Source organism: Chiloscyllium punctatum, chromosome 18 (genome assembly GCF_047496795.1).
Source record: "Chiloscyllium punctatum isolate Juve2018m chromosome 18, sChiPun1.3, whole genome shotgun sequence".
NCBI classification, from domain to species: domain Eukaryota; kingdom Metazoa; phylum Chordata; class Chondrichthyes; order Orectolobiformes; family Hemiscylliidae; genus Chiloscyllium; species Chiloscyllium punctatum.
Window position 1 is genome coordinate 89,040,354 of NC_092756.1, and position 13,504 is coordinate 89,053,857.

Genomic DNA, 13,504 nt, shown 5'->3' on the forward strand with positions numbered 1-13,504 from the left:
TGGGGCCTTTGACTGACTGCAGTCTTTGTCTGTTTGTCTCCAACTCATTGGGAGAATTTCTCTAGGAAGCAGGAACTTGTACTGCAGAAATGAATGGGAAATAAAGATCATTGATGTCACTCGCTCTGTTCTAATCAGTGGCTTTAATTTTCAGTTTCTTCCAAAAGGTTTGGAATCTGTTCCAGAATCTCTGGCCTATCCAACTCCAAGAGTGATTTACGCTGGAGCTCTTGTTTTTTTTGGGGGGGGGGGGGGTGCGGAAAGAAGAGAGGGGGCTGTGTTTGTGCTTCTTTTCCATTTCTGCAAGTTGCAAAAGTAGCTCTTCCAGAAGCACAGTGGGTGTAAGATGCTGCCGTTTTAATCAGACATTCCCTCTGCATTGGGGAGGTCTGGTGGTGAAAGCTGAGCCTGAATTTTGTATTACAGGACAATGAACTGTTCCCACCCCACATACAATGCCTCAGTCACCCATTTGATTTAGGAATGGCATTTTAAATCTCCTCTTCAGAAAAGATTACACCCACCTGTTCTGTAACAATACCTCCAATCCTATCTTGCCCCTGATGTTTTCTTTCTTCTTGCAGAGGAAGATGTCAGTTGTGTACAGTGAATTTGCAACAAATAATAGTTTACAATCCAATTCTGAATCTTCCAGAGTGGGGGAGGGGAGGCTCTATCCAGACCCTGAGAAGTAGCTTTAGGATGTGGTTTCATATTCATCCTGACATTTCAGGCAGAAGCCCTTTTCTCGATTCTCCTTCTCCTTGGATGCTGCCTGGCCTGCTGCGCTTTTCCAGCAACACATTTTTAAGCTCTGATCTCCAGCATCTGCAGTCCTCACTTTCTCATTCATAATGTGCAGGGTTACTGAACTGATCCCAGGAAGTGAGCTGCTCCTTTGCAGGGCTGGTAGGGATAGGCCACAGAAACCTCTTACAGACTGTGGGTAATTCTGGTCTCCTTCCCATAGGAAGGATGTTGTGAAACTCGAGTTCAGGATAAGATTTGAGGAGGTTGGAGGGCTTGAGCTATGGGGAGATGCCAAATAGGCTGAGGCTGTCTGAGATTTATAAAATCATGAGCCATTTGAATAGTCCAGTCACTTTTTCTCAGGGTGGGAGTCCAGAACAAGAGCATATAGACTTTGGGGGGGGGGGGGGGGGGGAAGGATTTGAAAGGGACCCATGGGGCAACTATCCATCACGGATCAGTGTATGGAATGACTTGCTAGAGGAAGTAGAGGCTGGTACAATTACAACCTTTAAAAGGCCTCTGACTCCTACATGAATAGGAAGGGATGTGGGCCAAGTGCTGGTAAATGGGACTGGATTTATTTAGGTTGTCTGGTCAGCATAGACCAGTTGGACTGAATGGCTTGCTTCTGGGCTGTACCTCTATCACTCTATCACAATGCTAGCATTCTATAGATCCTACATGAAACACCCATCACTAACAATAGTGACTGCAGGTCCCAGACCTTCCTGTGGCTTGCCACTTCAACACGATCCTGCCCACATATCTGTCCTTGGCCTGCTGCAATGTTCATGAAGCTCAACACAAACTGGAGGAACAATATCCCCTCCTGACTAGACACATTACAGTCTGCCAGTCTCAACATTGAATTCAACAATTTCAGGTGATTATCCCACCTCGACCCCTCTGTTTTCATTCTGCTCTGTAATTTATTTTTTTCTTCACTTCTGTACCTCTTATTTCTTTGTCTCTTTCTCTCCCTCTCCACTCTCTCTCCTTTTTCTGCTCCTCTTTCCCCTTTTGCTACCCTTCTCCCCTGTTTTCCATTTTGCCTCTGCTTCACCCATTTCCCTCCCATCCCCCACATTTTGACACAAAGCACTGGTTTCAGCCTTTAGTCATTCACAGCTCCTAATCTCCCTATAGTCTCTCTATGCACTGCCATTATCATCTCTTTATTGCTACCTTTGCTTCTGGAGCCATGACTCACCTCTCCGCCTAGTATAAATACCTCCCTATTTCTCCCTTCATTTAGCTTTGACAAAGGGTCAGTTAGACTCGAAACATCAGCTCTTTTCTCTCCTTACAGATGCTGCCAGACCTGCTGAGATCTTCCAGCATTTTCTCTTTTGTACTCAAATCATTTGTTCAACAGGCAGTTCCTCCTCCTCTAACTCTAACTCAGGAATCCTTCCCAGCGCATTGGGACGGTTATTATTGTTTCTTTCACTACTACCACTTTCACTCGACAACCACATGTTCTGCTGAACATTTATTTATTCCTAGGCTGTAGTTACAGACTATCTTGCATCTTACACCTGAAATACCCCACCAGCTCATTGTAGGCAGGGGCCACTGAGAACATTAGATTAGTTTAGCTTACTTACAGTGTGGAAAGAGGCCTTTCAGCCCAACAAGTCCACACCGACCCACCGAAGCGCACCCACCCAGACCCATTCCCCTACAATTACCCCTGCACCTAACACTACAGGCAATTTAGCGTGGCCAATTCACCTAACCTGCACATTTTTGGACTGTGGGAGGAAACCCACGCAGACACGGGGAGAATGTGCAAACTCCACATAGTCAGTCGCCTGAGGTGGGAATTGAACCCGGGTCTCTGGCGCTGTGAGGCAGCAGTGCTAACCACCGTGCCACCCACAGTAAATGGTTTAAAACAATAAAATTTTCACTTTTGCCCAGACGATGCTGAGTACACTCCCATTGTCTGACTGTCCTGAACTGGATACATTGCTCCATTAGTGACTGGTCTGCCAGTAAAAGCAAATTCCATTAGAATAAAATCTTCCTTTGCAATGTCTGGGGTTGTGGGTTCAAACTTGTGAAAGGAGCTGGCAAAGATTATGGGACGAATGGTCTCATCTGCCAGGTATTAATTGAGTCAAACGATCCTGCAGCCCAAGCACACTGATCCCAATGAGAGTTTCAATTATATTAAAATGCTTTACCTGTTCCACATTCCCAGTAGTAGCAATGTACCAGGGCAATAAGTATTTCTGCCATGTTATTCTAACACCTTCGCCGACCTAACTCCTGCTCGAGGTAGAAGGAAGGGGTTCCCCCACACCGAAGCAGTGACTCCACAGATATCAGAAAGAAGAATTGTCGCAGCAACTTGACCAATGCCATCTATCCATCCCATGTCACCTCAGGTAGAAGGTGGTGACAGCAATAGGACTGAGGTAAAAACAATGACTGCAGATGCTGGAAACCAGATTCTGGATTAGTGGTGCTGGAAGAGCACAGCAGTTCAGGCAGCATCCAAGGAACAGCAAAATCGACGTTTCGGGCAAACGCCCTTCATCAGGAATAAAGCAGTGAGCACTGGCCAATTGTAAAACCCAACTCCAAACCCACAGTGCACTCCTGCTGTACTGACATTTGACCCTGCCAGTCCCAGCCTGGTAAAGCTCAGTGTATAATTTCACACCAACAATATTCGAGAAACTGTGTTCAAACAATTTCTGAACTGATCCTGACCCTGGATAAGGTCAGCAGCTGCACTCTACCAAAGGTCACAGGCATCTCTTTTCTCATCGTTAGGGAGAGAGAGAATTAGTGTGGGGTTTGAGAGTAAATTCTCCCCCAGCCTGAGGAGGCAGGAGTTCCATGAATTTCCGTGGCAGGGACAAGGGTGTTAGACCCCTGCTGAACTAAACCAGCTTTTCTTCTCCCCCTGCTCCCATCAGAGACGATATTGTCTCAATGTGCACATCAGCACGGAGCAATTGGGCTGAATGGTCAGTGTCTGTGCTGTTCACTCAATGTAATTTGATGTGCACCTGCCAGTAAATACATCATCACAAATTCTCTGGTTATCCTTAACACCGTGAATAACTCAATATGGATATAATACAATGGTGGGCACCAACATGAATCCAGTAACTAGTTCGAGGATGATTTGACATAGACATAGACATCTCTGAGATACTCAGGTCACTCGGGTTTGGTTTAGAACATAGAACATGGAAAAGTACAGCACAGAACAGGCCCTTTGGCCCACGATGTTGTGCCGAGGTTGAATCCTAATGTAAAATATAGTAACTTAACCTCCCCACCCCTCAACCCTCTGCTCTCCATGTGCATGTCCACCAGTCCCTTAATTGTCCCTAATGACTCTGCTTCCACCACCACTGCTGGCAACGCATTCCATACATTCACAACTCTCTGCGTAAAGAACCGACCTCTGACGTCTCCTTTATACCTTTCCCCTAGTATCTTAAAACTATGACGCCTCGTACCCGTCAAACCTGCCCTGGAGAAGAGGCTATTATAAATAGACTTTAAATAATCTATAAATAATAGCCTATAAATAGACTTAGGTTTATAAATAGAGCTTCCTGTGTCTTGTGAAATCTGCAAGGTAATCACAGAAGGTTCCATCATTTGTCCATTTACCATCAGTTGCCTCTATTGGGTGAGCCCATAAACATACTATTTCTGTTGCTTTATACCAACTGAAAACCTTCCTGAAAATGATGCTCTATTTTCTATGGTCTGCCAACACTGCTCTTGGAATGTTAGGGGGATATGCCCCTCAGAGTCACAATCCAATATAACTCTGCCAATTGGCTTCAGGCTTCTCTTCATATACTGTCCCACATGGTGTCAAAATGAGGAGTTACAGAATGTTTTACATTAGTGTCAATTTTCCTGTCATTTCCAGTCTGACCCTTTCTGAATTTGCCTTTGAGAAGGAGGTTAAAGGTCCATCAGCAATTCCATCATCGATGAGTTGTTGATTCTGATTGGTTCCTGAGTTCCAAAATGTCATCCTGCACTGATTCAAATCTGATTGGATGTGACTGCTGATCAATTGATTAACAAGAGTGATTGGTCATACTGATGATGTCATTGAATTACAGCTTAATTCCTGGGGTATAAAGTCGATGGGAGCAGGGCTTTGAGTATAGTTGGTGTGGGGTTTAGTGTGTATTGGTGGTAATTAGAAGGCTCTGTTGGTAAAATGGCTTCCCAGGTTTGTCAAAACTATCACCAGGATTGTGAAGCTGCTGTTAACAAGCAGGTTAACCTGGAGCTCACTGCCTCCTATCTCTATCAGTCTTTGGTGAGTGTTGTTTTGGTTTAAAGTGACATTGATTTGTGAAACTGGAATGCTCCAAGTAGCTGGACTGTTCTTTATCTCCTGCCCCTTGTACTGAAATGGTTAAGGGAAAAACACCTTTGACCATGAGTCCATCAGGAAGTAGTCAATATGTGCAGATGATATGAAGATAGGTGGAGTTGTGGACAGTGAGGAGGGTTGTTGTCGGCTGCAGAGGGACTTAGATATGATGCAGAGCTGGGCTGAGGAGTGGCAGATGGAGTTCAACCCTGCCAAGTGTGAGGTTGTCCATTTTGGAAGAACAAATAAGAATGTGGAATATAGGATTAATGGTAGGGTTCTTAGTCAGGTGGAGGAACAGAGGGATCTTGGGGTCTATGTACATAGATCTTTGAAGGTTGCCACTCAGGTGGATAGAGTTTGTAAGAAGGCCTATGGAGTATTATCGTTCATTAGCAAAGGGATTGAATTCAAGAGTTGTGAAGTGATGTTGCAGCTGTACAGCACTTTGGTTAGGCCACAGTTGGAGTACTGTGTGCAGTTCTTGTCGCCTCACTTTAGGAAAGATGTGGAAGCTTTGGAGAGGGTGCAGAGAAGATTTACCAGGATGTTGCCTGGAATGGAGAGTAGGTCGTACGTGGATAGGTTGAGTTCTTGGCCTTTTCTCGTTGGAGCGGTGAAGGATGAGGGGGGACTTGATAGAGGTTTATAAGATGATCAGAGGAATAGATAGAGTAGACAGTCAGAAACTTTTTCCCTGGGTACAACAGAGTGTTACAAGGGGACATGAATTTAAGGTGAAGGGTGGAAGGTATAGGGGAGATGTCAGGGGTGGGTTCTTTACCCAGAGAGTGGTGGGGGCATGGAATGCACTGCCTGTGGGAGTGGTAGAGTCAGAATCATTAGTGACCTTTAAGCGGCATTTGGATAGGTACATGGATGGGTGCTTAATCTAGGTTAGAAGTTTGGCATAACATCGTGGGCCGAAGGGCCTGTTCTGTGCTGTTATGTTCTATGTTGTTCTGTGCTGTCCTTGGGAAAAGGTGGATCCTGTGATGTGGTTCCCTGAGCAGTCTATCCATGTCATTTGATGGAATGACTCCTCATGAGAACTTTCCAACCAGCACCAAGATATGGCTTGGCTGTTGATGAGAAGGATAATGCCTGAGATCTTTCATGTTTCAGCTTTTGAAGCAGCTGAGGGGTCTGTACAGACTCTTCTGAAATGTACCTTTTCAAAAGAAGCATAGGGAAATGCTTGTGGTTTGTTTAATTATAGTCAGCTCCAATGTCTGTTTCATAAGCTACTGTAGAGAGCTGGAATCCTAGTGACTATGTATAGGAAGGTTTTAAATAAAATACTATAACTTAAAAGGCACCTGTTTATGAAGTAAATTCCACTTCCTTATGGAGAAAGGTATGTGATGGATGGAGTGGTTTCCTTCGTGCTGATGTTCACTTCCTTAACACCTTTTTTTTTTTTTTGCCCATTTCAACCATTTTGGTCGCATAGACAATATTTTATTGGTTTCTTCTAGTTGGTTACTTGTCCTAAGCAGTAACACAAGCTTGAATTGTTAACTGTACCTTCATTGGGCTGTAGGATAGATAATTGATCAGAGCTGTAAATTTTCTCTGGGTTAGTCATAACATTCATTGTCTGGACACAATTTGGGCTTGTTGCCTTTCCCAGGGAAATGGGTAATGGACTGACTCAGTACAGTGAGGAGAATTGGGTTTGGAGAATGGTGACATCTAGTGGATTAGTGTTAGCTCTCTGAAGCTGTGCCTTTGGGTCCTAGGTCTCCTAATGGAACCATATCCCAATCTTAGACACTGCAAAGATTATTCCATTCGCAGAGATCAGGGCCCAAGGGTGCAGTTTAAAGGGAGACCTTTTTTTTTGAACGGATAAGAAACTACTTTTGTCAGAAGTGAATCTTTTAGAATTCATTACCACAGAAGACCTGTTTCTCAACCCTATTCTCCTGCTTTCTCAAACTTTGATCCTCTTGATGTTCAAGAACTTGTCTGCCATGCTTGGAGAGAACAATGGCCTAATCTCTGCTCCTATGCTGTATTTAAAGAAAAGAACCCCATTAATCTTGCTGCACAATCCCTTTCTGATACCAGATGTGTATATCTAGCCTTTCCCTTGTTACAAATACTTGGGTGACTTGTAGTTTGAATGGAATGCAAAAATGTTGGGTACTGTTAGAATTCTTGTTTTGAATACCATTTCCTACCTTCCTCAACCACTCCTGGTTTTTTCCTGGAGAAAGATGAATATTTAATTTCTCTCCTGTAGTATTTATGAAGGTCCAAACCATCCTTTCCCAATCTATTTCTTTTCTAGTGGTCTGTTTCCTGGCTACTATTTAATTTCCCAATTTTAGTAAAAAATGAAACCTCCATGGTATGTTGAATGAGACCAAAACTTCACTTCGCCATGCAAGGTATCATTTCTGCAAGTTCTGTATTAGGTTTCAGTTCATCTACCCAATGGTTAACCTTCCACTGAACAGGACATTAGGTGAGAGACTGTTCAATCTACCTGAGGAAATAGAAAAGATTTCCTGCTGAACGTGGTCTGATCAGAGAGCAGCTGGGAAAGGGCTGGTTCTGGCTTTGAGATGTACAATTGGACCCAGTGATGTGTTAATGGGATGGGAATTCTTCTTTCAGATGTCATACTTTGACCGGGATGATGTTGCCCTGCACCATTTCTCCCAGTTCTTCAAAGCTCAGTCCCAGGAGAAGCAGGAACATGCAGAGAAGCTGCTGAAATTCCAGAATCAGCGTGGAGGCAGAGTCCTCCTCCAGGATGTGAAGGTGGGAATGTGGGGGTGGGGGGCAGGGGGTTGTATGGCTGGAGAGAAAATGGCTCTCAATGTGGCTTCAAGTCAGTGGCAGGATTTTCACCTCCTGAAAGAGGAGCTTTGCCTGTCATAATCCAACTGATCAGTAAGATCATTCCTTGAACATCTAGTTTGAGTACAAGTGGGCACGGTGACCTACAATATCTGGTAATTCTTCTGCCCTGATCCTTAACTGTCCTTTTGTTTCCATGTTTCAGAAGCCAGAGAGGGATGAGTGGGGTAACGGTCTGCAGGCAATGCAGGTTGCCCTGGATCTGGAGAAGAATGTGAACGAGTTTGCTGGATCTACACCAACTCGCCGCTGCCCAGACTGACCCTCATGTAAGCTTCACCACCCCCTCATTCTCATCACTGTCTGACCCTCGGGGCAATACTTCAGCATTCCTGGAAGCAGGAATCTTGACTGAACAACATTCAGGACTCCTTGTTGTTGATACAACTGACCTTTCTTCCATCTCAAACTGCTGGTGAAACTGATTAGATCTGGCAGTGTCTTTGAGGAAATTGGGTAACCCTTCAGTTACCTATGAAATCTCATGGGACCTGAGACAGGAATCTTTGTTTTGTTTCACAGATGCTGTCAGATCTACTGAATTTCTCGAGTCCAATACATTTCATTCTCGTATTTCTATAAATAGAGCATTGCCATGAGCCAGTGTTTATAGATTGGAGATCCACTCCAGGGGGAACAACTGGTGCAGGGTGCACTGTGGGTCCCCATGAGCTCACCAATGAGCATTGGAGGGAATTGCTGTTTGGCCAGATTCCAGCAGGTATATCCCTGCTCAATGTTTATCCTGTGCTTGCAAATTGCCCAGGTCAGTGTGGGATCTTGCTGTGTATGCTGACTACTGCATCTAGTGTCTGTGAACCTAATGTGGTGAATTGTATATCACCACCCACTGTTAGTCCCTATTTAACACTCCCATCCCCAGTGAAACCTTTAACTGGTCAGTGAGTTAACTTGGGAGAAAGCCCCCTTCCACACCATGGCTTTATTGTTAAATGAGGCAATAAACAGCCTGAATGTTGGAGAATGAGCTGGATAGGAACTGATCACCCTACATTCTGACTACTTTAATGTCTGTCTGCTTTCCTTCCAGCTGTGTGACTTCCTGGAGACCCACTATTTGGATGAAGAGGTTGAGATCATCAAGCGACTTGGGGACTACATCACCAACCTGAAGCGTCTGGGAGCCCCTGAGAATGGGCTGGGAGAGTACCTGTTTGACAGGCTCTCACTGGAGGACAGCAGTTAGTGGGGCCTTTGACTGCAGTCTTTGCCTGTTTTTGTATCCAACACCTTGGGAGAATTTCTCCAGAAAGCAGGAACTTGTACTGCAGAAATGAATGGGAAATAAAGATCACTTGATCTCTCCTACTCTGATCTAATCAGTGGCTTTAATTTTCAGTTCATATCTTTGGGCGGTCTGGAATCTGTTCCAAAATCTCTATTCTATACAATACCAATAGTGATTACACTGGAGCTGTTAATTTAGGGGTTCTGTGCTTTTATTCTGGTCCTTGGAGTTATTGTATAAGACATAGGAGTGGAAGCAAGGCCATTCGGCCCATCAAGTCCACTCAGCCATTCAATCATGGCTGATGTGCACTTCAACTCCACTTGCCTGCATTCTCCCCGTAGCCCTTTCTTCCTAGAACAAGAATATATCTATCTATTCCTTGAAGACATTTAGCATCCTGTCTCCACTGCACTCTGCAGCAATGAATTCCACAGGCCCACCACTCTCTGGCTGAAGAAATGTCTCCGCATTTGTTCTGAATTTACCCCCTCTAATTCCAAGGCTGTGTCCACAGGTCCTAGTCTTCTTACCTAACGGAAACAATTTCCTAGCGTCCACCCTTTCCAATCCATGTATTATCTTGTATGTCTCTGTCTCCCCTTAATCTTCTGAACTTCACTGAATACAATCCCAGGATCCTCATATGTTAGGCCAACCATTCCAGGGATCATCTGTGCGAATCTCCACTGGACACGCTCCAGTGCCAGTATGTCCTTCCTGAGGTGTGGGGACCAAACCTGGACACACTACTCCAAATGGGGCCTAACCAGAGCTTTATAAAGTCTCAGTAGCACAATGGTGTTTTTATATTCCAACCCTCTTGAGATCAGTGACAACATTGCATTCGCTTTCTTAATCACGGACTCAACCTGCATGTTGACATTTAGAGAATCCTCAACTAGCACTCCCCAGATCCCTTCGTACTTTGGCTTTATGAATTTTTCTCACTGATTTTAGTCTTTTTTTCCAAAAGTGCAAGAACTCGCATTTGTTCACATTGAATTCCATCAGCCATTTCCTGGACCACTCTCCCAAACTGTCTAGATCCTTCTGTAGCCTCCGTACTACCTGCCTGTCCACCTAACTTCGTATCATCTGCAAACTTTACTAGAATGCCCCCAGTCCCTTCATCCAGATCATTAATATATAATGCGAACAGCTGTGACCCCCAACACTGAACCCGGCGGGACACCGCTCATCACCAGCTGCCATTCTGAAAAACAACCTTTTATCCCAACTCTCTGCCTTCTGTCAGACAGCCAATCCTCAATCCATCCCAGTCGCTCACCTCGAACACCATGGTCCCTCACCTTGCTCAGCTGCCTCCCGTGTGGCACCTTATCAAAGGCCTTTTGGAAGTTCAGATAGACCACATCCACTGGGTTTCCCTTGGTTTAACCTACTAGTCACCTCTTCAAACAATTCCAACAGGTTTGTCAGGCATGACCTCCCTGTACTAAATCCATGTTGACTTGTTCTATCAGACTCTGCTCTAAGAATTTAGAATCCTCATCCTTAATGATGGATTCTAGAATTTTACCAACAACTGAGGTTAGGCGAATTGGCCTATAATTTTCCATCTTTTGTCTTGATCCTTGAACAAGGGCATGTAGCCCTTACACCTGCCATGTTCATGGAAGATTCTGCAGTTTTAATCTAACATTGCCCTCAGCACTGGGGAGGTCAGGTGGTTTAAAAAGGAGCCTGTATTTTGTATTACAGGACACAATGAACTGTTCCCACACATCATAATGTTGTGCATTGAGTATGCAACAGGGTTATTGAACTGAGCCCAGGAAGTGAGCTTGCCCTTTGCAGGGCAGGGCTGGTATGGATAGACCACTCAACCCTCTCTCTGACTATGGTGGGCAATTCTGCACTCCTTACCCTAGGAAAGGTATTGTGAAAACCAAAAGAGTTCAGGAAAATATTTGAAGATGTTGGAGGACTTGATCTCTGAGGAGAGGATGACCAGGTTGGGGCTGCTTTAGAGAGGCTTATTATACCAGAAATGGTGTGAATAATCCAGGTAGTTTTTCACAGGGTGGGGAAAGTTCAGAACTAGAGGGTCTAGGTGTAGGGTGAGGGGGGGAAAGATTTGAAAGGGGCCCATGGGGCGGCAACTTATCACAGATCGGTGTATGGAATGAGATGCCAGAGGAATTGGAGGCTGGTACAACAACAACATTTAAAAGGCATCTGACTAGGTACGTGAATAGGAAGGGATGTGGGCCAAGTGCTGGTAAATGGGACTGGATTTATTCTGGATTAGTGGTGCTGGAAGAGCACAGCAGTTCAGGCAGCATCCAATGTGAAGTAAAATTGCCGTTTTGCACAAAAGCCCTTCATCAGTCATTCTGCCTGTTCTCCTGAAGGGTGGAGAGATAAATGAGGGTGGGGGTGGGGAGAAAGTAGCATAGAGTACAATAGATGAGTAGGGGTGGGGATGGAGGTGATAGGTCAGGGAGGAGAGGGAGTGGATAGGTGGAAAAGAGGCAGGTAGGACAAGTCATGGTGACAGTGCTGAGCTGGAAGTTTGGAACTAGGGTGAGGTGCGGGAAGGGGAAATGAGGAAACTGTTGAAGTCCACATTGATGCTCTGGGATTGAAGTGTTCAGACACGGAAGTTGAGACGTTCTTCCTCCAGGCGTCTGGTGGTGAGGGAGCGGCGGTGAAGGAGGCCCAGGACCTCCATGTCCTCGGCAGAGTGGGAGGGGGAGTTGAAATGTTGGGCCACGGGGCGGTGTGGTTGATTGTGAGCATGTCCTGGAGATGTTCCTTAAAGCGCTCTGCAAGAGGCGTCCAGTCTCCCCAATGTAGAGGAGACCACATTGGGAGCAACGGATACAATAAATGATATTAGTGGATGTGCAGGTAAAACTTTTGATGGATGTGGAAGGCTCCTTTAGGGTCTTGATGGAGGTGTGGGTGCAGGTTTTACAATTAATCAGGCTCTCTGGTCAGCACAGACAAGTCGGAGCAAATAGTTTGTTTCTGTCCTGTATTACTCTATCACAATGCCAGCATTCTATAGATCCTGAATAAAACACCTATGGCTAATAATAGTGACTAGAGTTACTCAAATCCTCATCTGTTCAACGAGCAGTTCCTCCTCATCTCGCTCGAACTCAGGAATCCTTCCCAGCGCATTGGGACGATTATTTCTTTCACTACTACTACCACTTTCACTCAACAGCCACATGTTCAGCCAAATAGTTATCATTAACCATTCCTGGGCTGTACCTACAGCCTAACTTGCATTTTACACCTGATATACCCCACCAGCTCATAGTAGCCACTGAGAACAAGTCACAGTAAATGGTTTGAAACAATTAAAACTTTCACCTTTGCCCAGACGATGCTGAGTCGTCTGACTGTCCTGAATTGGACCCAATGCTCCATTACTGACTGGTCTGCCAGTAAAAGTTAAGTTCCATTAGAATAAAATCTTCCTTTGCGATGACAGGGGTTGTGGTTCAAATTTGTGAAAGGAGCTGGCACAGATGATGGGCCGAATGGTCTCCTCTGCAACAGACCAATTGTGTCAATAGAACCTGCAGCCCAAGCACACTGATCCCAATGGGAGCTTTGATTATATGAAAATACTTTACCTGTTCCACAATCCCATTAGTAGCAATGTACCAGGGAGATGGGGCAATAAGTATTTCTGCCATGTTATTCCAACACCTTCACCCTCCCCCCTCCCCTACCTAGCTCCTGCTCGAGGTAGAAGGAAGGGGTTCCCCCACACAGTCTCAGTAACTCCACTGATACCAGAAAGAAGAAATGGTCACAGCAAATTGACCAAAACCATCTATCCATCCCATGTCGGCTACGGAAGAAGATGGTGTCAGCAGTGAGGACTAGCCAATTATAAAACCCAACTCCAAAGCTGCACTCCACTCCTGCTGTACTGACCTTTGACCCTGCCAGTCCCAGCCTGGTAAAGCTCAGTGTAGAATTTCACACCAACAATATTCGAGAAACTGAGTTCGAACAATTTCTGAACTGATCCTGACCCTGGATAAGGTCAGCAGCTGCAATCTACAAAAGGTCACAGGCATCTCTTTTCTCATTGTGAGGGAGAGAGAGGATTAGAGTGGGGTTTGAGAGTAACTGCTCCACCAGCCTGAGGAGGTATGAGTTCCATGAATTCCCATGGCAGGGACAGGGGTGTTAGACCCCTGTTGAACTAAACCAGCTTTTCTTCTCCCCCTGCTCCCATTAAAGACGATATTGCCTCAATGTTCACATCAGCATGG

At 45.1% G+C, this 13,504-nt stretch overlaps 1 pseudogene; it reads left to right on the top strand.

The window, feature by feature from the left end:
* Positions 1 to 4,960: 4,960 nt before the first annotated feature.
* Positions 4,961 to 9,197, top strand: LOC140489060 (ferritin, middle subunit-like; annotated as a pseudogene).
* The last annotated feature ends 4,307 nt before the right edge of the window (positions 9,198 to 13,504 follow it).